The following is a 7500-nucleotide window of genomic DNA, read 5'->3' on the forward strand; positions in this document are numbered from 1 at the left end:
TCTTCCTCAACTCGTCCTCTCCTCTTTCTGCTTTCACTCTTCCTCTTTTCTCAAAGCTTCTCTGTTTATTTATATATATCTATATATCTTCTTTTTGCGAGGTGGGATGTTTGTATATGTGTCCTCGCGGGTGTCAGCTAACAGTCTGTGTTAAGCAGTAAAGACACGAGGTGAGGGATGGAGGGACGTATGGGGGAGATAGAGAGAGGAGTGGGGGTGGGTGGTGGTGGGGGGGCAGGATCCGATGACCATATGTTGGCTATTTATTACCTCCTAACTGTTGCTCTCCCTCCATTGCTCCCTCTATCTCTCTATTCATCTCACTCAAAATGGCTTCCCACACATAGAGACATGTAGTGCAACGCCCTGAAGACACACAGAGAAAACCAGATTCCAGACAACATTTCTTTAAGCATACATCCAGGCCTCATCAGGGTGAGCCTCTCAGCTTCAGTCTCCAGTTTAAACTGCCGTGAACGGCATGTGTCGCTGGCTTTGGGGCCTATTGTTTCACTGGCAGCCTGCTACATTAAAGTTGAATCATAGGTGACATTTTAAAGTTTGATTCATCTCAAACCTGAAGAAAACCAACAATAATCTCAAAATATCAAACACTGACGTCAGTGTCTCAGGTTAACAGAGTTTGCTAAATACCGTTTAAAAGGCCAGTTAGCATATCCAACTAGCTCTGTCAAATCCAACAGGAAATTATGGGCAATAAAAACTTGGAAATAAGCAAAAAAAAAATTACAGCTGTTATGTTGAAAGTATTAAACCGTCGCTACGGTGAGTGACATGAACACATAAAGCTGTAATATTGAGAATTTCATTGCTACACAGTGGTGATGTTGAGTTATTTAAGCTAGGCTAGTTAGCTGTGTACTGCTGACATGAAACATGAAGTCATTTAGACACTCATTACTGCTAGCACCTAGCTAATTCACCAACAAGCTTTCTACAGATACTAAAGCTAGCAGCTGAAGCTAATTAGCAAACAGTTTGCACAGCCATTGAGCAATAGTGGTGATTTTGACACGTAAGCTAATCAACTAAAAAACTATTGAATTCTGTATGAATTTTGTTGAATCTGAAGCTACTTATTTGAACATTGCGTTAGCAATCGTGCTACACAACCAATGACACTACCGATGGTGGCATATGAAGCTAATTAGCCTTAGTCAGCTAAATGTATGTAATCTGCTATTGTGAAATGGCAGTGCTACTGACATTTAGGCTAATCAAGCTAGGATTAGTTGGCAAACTAGATAGGGGCAGATGTTATATATAATATTTTGGATTTAATTTTGGTTAGCATTTTTTAAATGTTGACCAAAAACTAAAGCAAAGCAGGATATTGGAACTGAAGCTACTGATGTTGGGTTTGCAAACTTTGTACCACTGACATAAAAAATAATTTTCACCATGTAGACAAACTGGTTGCCACCACAAAGTCGTGGTACTAGCATCTGAAAGCTAATTAGAATACATTGGCTACCTTTGCTCTCTGACAGAGTACTGATGCTAGCAGCTGAAGCTAATTAGCTTAAGTCAGCTGGATCAACTTTTCAGCTGCGGCAATTTCATCCAATTACTTTTCATTCCTAAGATGGCAGCTTAAGATTCAGCTGTGAGGCAAATTATTTTCTACAGCGAGAATGAATGAAGTGCAAAATCTGTGGAAGAAACATTCAGCCCTTCACTCCCCAGCCCAAAGTATGTGGACATGTCCACGTGACGGTGCACAGTGGTGTTCAGGTGGAGCATCGGGTGCAGGGCAGCACTCGATGCTCCCACACCTAAAACCAGGCATACAACATGCCAAAATGGCTGCACGTTCTGCATCTCCTTTCCTGCAGTGAACTCCTCAAACGTTTAAAAACCAAACCGATGCTGGTGTTCAGGCCAATCAGGCGACAAGCTGAAAGAATCTGTCTTTATCTGTCTTTCTGTGCCTCGACCACAACAGGAAGCGCACACTCACGGGACTCACAAGAGAGCGTTTTGCTGCTTCCCCATGTACGAGTGTGTTCAGGGCGAGAGAGATTGATGGGCATTCTCTCTCTCTTTCTCACTGACCCCCGCCACCTGCACCCCCTCCCTCACCACCGTCTCACACTCAGCTGCCATTACCCATCCTCCACTGCTCTGCTCTCCGGGCGTCCCTCCTTCCTCCGCTCCCCTCGCAGCGGTACTTTGCCCAAACTTGTTAGCGCGCACGCGCGCACGCACGCACGCACGCACGCACGCACGCACGCACACACACACACTGAACTAAACACAGAAGCTGGATACAGCACTTCATCGCTACACTTCACGGCCAAAAATATGTGGACATCTGATAATTACAGCCATATGTGATTTGGGAGATTGGCGGCAAGGTTTGCTCCAGTTCAGGGAGATGGTTCCAGACTGGGACCAAACTGGGAACACGGTTTCTTGGCTGAGCTAGCATGTGCACAAAATGTTGAGATTATGTTGGAGGAACTGCCTGAAACAGCGACTCCCAAACACTTTAAAACTCTCTTTTCACCATGGGCGCCTCTCCACGCTGTAGACGAAGAAGCAGGTTGTCATTTTCTGTAACTTCTGCATTAAATTCTGCAGGAGAATTTAAAAAATAACGTTAATTTATCAGTAATCGTAGCTGCGCTGTAGCTGCATGTTCAATGTTTTTAAAACAAAGTGACAAACAGCTCAAAACTGAAGACGCTCAGTTGACGGTGATAACAGAGAAAAGCAGAGAGATGCTTCGACTGGACAGTTTGCTTAAAAAACGTCCAAACAGCTGCTGATTATTGTCCTGTCAATCAACTGATCGGCTTATTGTTTCAGGTGTAACTGATAGATTTCTCTTCATGGGGACAAAGAGTCCAAACGAGGACAAACAGACCTGGACTTAAAGCACACAGGTGGACGGGGTGTCCACAAACTTTTGGCCATGTTGTGTATCGTCTCCATCATTTCCAAAAGTTAGAACCAGAAGTTTCTTTCTGTAACTTTCTGCACGGTGCTGCTCATCCTCTCTCCTTCCTCCTCCTCCTCCTCCTCCTCCTCCTCCTCCTCCCTTCTCTTTCTTGCATCATCTTGTCTTTCAGGCTCTTCCCTGCTCTGTGTGTGTGTGTGTGTGTGTGTGTGTGTGTGTGTTTTCCACCCTTCAGCTTGGTTACAGATTGACTGGTTTGTGTGTTTGCGGTGCAGTCAACACACACACACACACACACACACACACACACACACACACACACACACACACACACACGCACACACACACACACACACAGTGGAGTTTAGACCCGACGTGATAAAGTGTTGAGATAGCATCGACGGTGTGTCAGCTCTACTGTACGGCATACCAGAGGCAGGAGGCAGAGGGGGAGGGGAGTGTCTCAGCCAACCACTGAACAGTCTCACTGTGGAAAATGTCTGCCAGCTCTCAGCCAATCAGGATGCAGATTCCTCCACTCGCTCCGTCTCTCTCAGATGAACACACACACACACACACGTCCGTCCCGTCTGTGTGTCTCATCTCGCCTTAGTTTGGACTTTATGCACAAACTGATGAAGAATCTGTCAAAGAATTATTTTGATACAACAAAACTTCATTGTTGTATTATTCTGCTTCATTCTATTTGCATGTGTGTTTTTTCAGATTTATTTTTACTTTGTGGTTCAAAAAAATGAAAAAATTCACGTATAAAGAAACACGTTTACTCTGTGAATATTTGCTAATACAAGCGTTCATTTAAGATTCTGCTGATTTAATAACTTTGGAACTTCGTGCTGTTTGTTTCTGGCACATGTTCATGTTTTTTAAGTGTCAGTGTTGATAAATTAAAAATAAAAAGCATTTTGCTGCAGCTAATGTCACGTTGCACAGAACACGTTTGTTAAAGTGTTTGCATTAATTTAATAATCTGTCTTCTTTCTGGAAAACAAAGGACATCACAAAGACTTTAAATGCACCTGCAACTGAACTAAACTTCATTCATAACTGTTCAAACCCACAGAACTTTATTTAAAGTTCAAAACGTGCAAAGTTTCACTAAACCAAATCTGTCTAAATGACTTTGGAGGAAATATAAGATAAAACTTTATCAATCCCACGATGGGGCAATCAAACTGTTAGAGCCAGCAAAGAGATTCATAGAAATTTCAAAGAGACAATAAAAAAGAGATAGAAGAATAGAAATGACCTCTAGACACGAACATTCAGTACAAGATCATAAGAATACTGTTGCCTAAACAAATACTGAATTGCACGAATCAGACATGGATAATAAATACATTGTTTGTCACATACAGACAGTAAAAATGGTGTCATGTTGCAGAAGATGTAATGGATATGAGCATATGTTAGCATAAATAAGAGCAGTGAAGAACACTAATATGATAAAATGATGCACAATGTGGAAGAAAGCCAGTTAAAACATGGAGGTTTGGAGACATGACGAAGCTTCAGTGAGGAGCTGCAACAAGCCGACAGAGGAGAGACGACAGCAGACAGACTGATCAGCTCACACAAAGCTAAACGTTCGGCTGGACGTTCACGTCTCTCATGGCCACAGAAGCTTCACAGCTAAACGACAGCAGCCGCTGATTCGTCTCTGTGGCCTGAAACATGTGAGTCAGATTCAAGTCCCACTTCAATAAAACCCACCAAATCCCAGGTTTAAGAGCATGTAAATGCACAAATTCAAATCTCTTCAAGGGCCATAAAAACATCTTACGGCTCAGCCCAGCGGCCTCAAATGCAAACTGCATTAAAATGAAGGCAATAAACCATAAAAGACGAGAGCTGTGAGCGACGATCAGGCTGCTGCAAACACGAAACACAGACTGACAGAGAGGAGCCCAAAGTCCGGCGAGGCAGGAAGCAGCTGCTCGGCACCGTCAGAGCGAAGGAAAGGAAAGCTGAGGCCACACAAACAGAGCAAAACCAGGAGCTCTGCACTGCAATCAGCTGACAGGCGGTCACGTGACGAGGAGGCGGCGAGGAAGCAGCAGGTGATGCAGCGTTTACAGGTGTGTGCACCTGAGTTCTGATCACACAGACTCAGAGAAGCGGATGAAAGGCAGCGACAGTGAAAGAGTGTCAAAGGACGATGAAGAGAGGGATGAGGAGGAACGAGAGTGTGGCGCGATGCATGGGAAGCGAGGGACAGATGGATGGATGATGGATGGACGGACAGGTAGAAGCACGGCAGGCAGAGTGATGGAGTGTGTGTGTTGTGTTGGACAGCCGGCAGGATGGAGGGATGAATGAAAGGAGGGAGGAGCATATTTACCCGTCCTTTTCGTAAAGCAACGCTCGCTCGCTCGCTCGTTCGCTCGTGTCTCGGGGCGGGGCGGGAGGGGGCGGGGTTTGCTGTGTGTGTGTCTGCAACCACTGCTCACACTGCAGGGGGAGAGCACAGAGAGACAGTCAGTGACACACACGCCAAAACACACCAACACACACAGTGACACACGCACACTTCAACACAGACACACTCAGGTACAGTCGCACACTCGGCCGAGCTTCACCACAACGTCACCTCAAAGACAGAGACGCTTCTAAACAGCACAGCAAACACATCATGTGGACACGTCCAGGTGACGCCCAGGTGACGTCTCACAGCGGGCAGCGTGTGAACATGAAGCCGGTGTCCCACAGGACGAACGGCGAGCTTCCACCGAAGCAAACAACGAGTATCAGCCCCCAAAAAGTCAAATCCAAGCTCTCAGCGGAAAGGACGGCGGCTTTGTTTCTACCGTCACTGAAAAGATCAAATCTCCTGTTTTGAAGAGGAAGGTTTGGTAGAAATCTGTGAAACTGAGCGGCCTCAAACTTTAACGACGTGACTCCATCAGACCAGCATCGTTTCATGTGTTTACATGAGAAATCCTCTGCACGCAAACAGACAGTTAACTACTCTCTGTATGTGTAGTAATTGGTGATATGTGTGTAATTCTTGTGCTCGTGACTCAAAACACATGATCAGACTGTCCACAGTGGAAAAAAGGACAAAACGTCCCCAAAAAGACAGAAAACTCAGTAACACAACATCTTCAGTGGACCCAAGTACAGAAAGTGACAGAAATGGACTCTACAGGCAAAACATATCCACACAAAGGCATCAGCACACACACGCACGCGCACACACACACACACACACACACACACACACACACACACACACACACACACTGAATCCCTGCCTTAAAGCACAGGTCAGCGTGTGTGTGTGTGTGTGTGTGTGCGTGCTGATACGATCACTCCTGTCAGATAACAGTCGGTGCACAGAAACACAAACTGAACTGTGGTGACGCCAGGCAGGCCCAGGCTGACGCAGTGCATCATGGGTAACACAGATACCTGGTATCTGCTGCATGTGGGCCAAACGCGCCAACTTAGGCTGAAGTTTTCCTCTGGACACGTTCATGGCGTCCAGAAAAAGGGACGTCAGCGGCATGTGGAGATCTCAGGTGGAACCAGTGATTCTGGGAGTCAATGTAGGAAATTTGGTGGGAAAACAAATGATGCACCTGCAGCTACACACCTGAAACAAAGCTACCTATAGCTGTGCTATAACAACAGAAACAGTAAGAATCGGTTAACAGCGCCATCAGCCAGGCCTACATGTACGTGTTACTGCACAGAGCTCAGGGGATGATGTGTGTCACTCAGGTGTTTACCTGTTCACTAAAACAGGACCACATGTGGAATACACCTGGTTTAAAACTGCCAGATTAAAGGAAAGTAAGGCAGCCGATGGCCAACAGGTAAAGAAATGATGTTTTAAGAACGAGGTACCTGCTGATGCCGTAAAAGTACTAAAGAAGAAGAAGAAGAAGGAGGAGGGGAAGACCAGTGTAAACAGAAGCTTAGCTGAGCTAAAGACGGCGTGGAGCTCCTGATGGAGACGACGGGGGGGGGGGGGGGGGGGGGGGGGGTGAGCATCAGTGCTGCACAAACTGCAGCAGATTATCGTCTACAGTTAGACAGGTAGGCTGGGGGGGGGGGGGGGGGGGGGGCAGGAATGATACGAGATGATGGATGAGGGGATGCAACAGGCTGCAAAGCTCACACATGCACAGGGGAGGTGTTTATGGATGGAGGGATGGATGGATGGAGGGGGGATGAGGAGCAAGGGGGGGGGGCAGGAGGCACAGAGAGATTAAGAGCTTAGAGGGTTGGTAAGACTAATTAGGAGGCAAATAAGGATGCACAGAGAGAGGAGGAGAGAGATGAGGAGGAGCAAGAGGTGATGGAAAAAGATGTCTGCAGCCACACGAGTTTGTTCTGAACCACATCCTGAATAAAACACAGCGCAGCCACAAATGAAAGCTCAGAACTACCTGAGCTCCTTCAGAGCGATGTCAAACCTTTCAATGGGACAAGTTCACGTGTCCCGAGCTGAAGAACCGGTTCGGTCGCTGCTGTTGACGTGCTGTTGCCAGTGTTAATGGGATGAGTATTGTTGGAGATAGAGGAGGTGTAAGCTGATACAGGGAGGTGCC

The 7500-nt window shown here is 46.2% G+C and overlaps 1 protein-coding gene across 3 annotated transcripts in view; it reads right to left on the reverse strand.

Annotated features, from left to right (window-relative positions):
- Positions 1 to 7500, reverse strand: part of rreb1a (ras responsive element binding protein 1a) — a 59143-nt gene that overhangs the window by 28280 nt on the left and 23363 nt on the right. The window contains exons 1-2 of one of the 3 annotated variants that reach the window (XM_076760911.1): positions 5535 to 5558; positions 5286 to 5395 (exon numbers count right to left, since the gene is read on the reverse strand). The exons of 1 other annotated variant lie outside the window; for it this stretch is intronic. The gene's annotated coding sequence lies outside the window, so the exon portion shown is untranslated. Of the gene's footprint in view, positions 1 to 5285; positions 5396 to 5534; positions 5559 to 7500 lie in introns of those variants that run through there. One more of the 3 variants, XM_076760909.1, reaches the window with a different exon arrangement.

This window comes from Chaetodon auriga, chromosome 21 (assembly GCF_051107435.1).
Source record: "Chaetodon auriga isolate fChaAug3 chromosome 21, fChaAug3.hap1, whole genome shotgun sequence".
NCBI classification, from domain to species: domain Eukaryota; kingdom Metazoa; phylum Chordata; class Actinopteri; order Chaetodontiformes; family Chaetodontidae; genus Chaetodon; species Chaetodon auriga.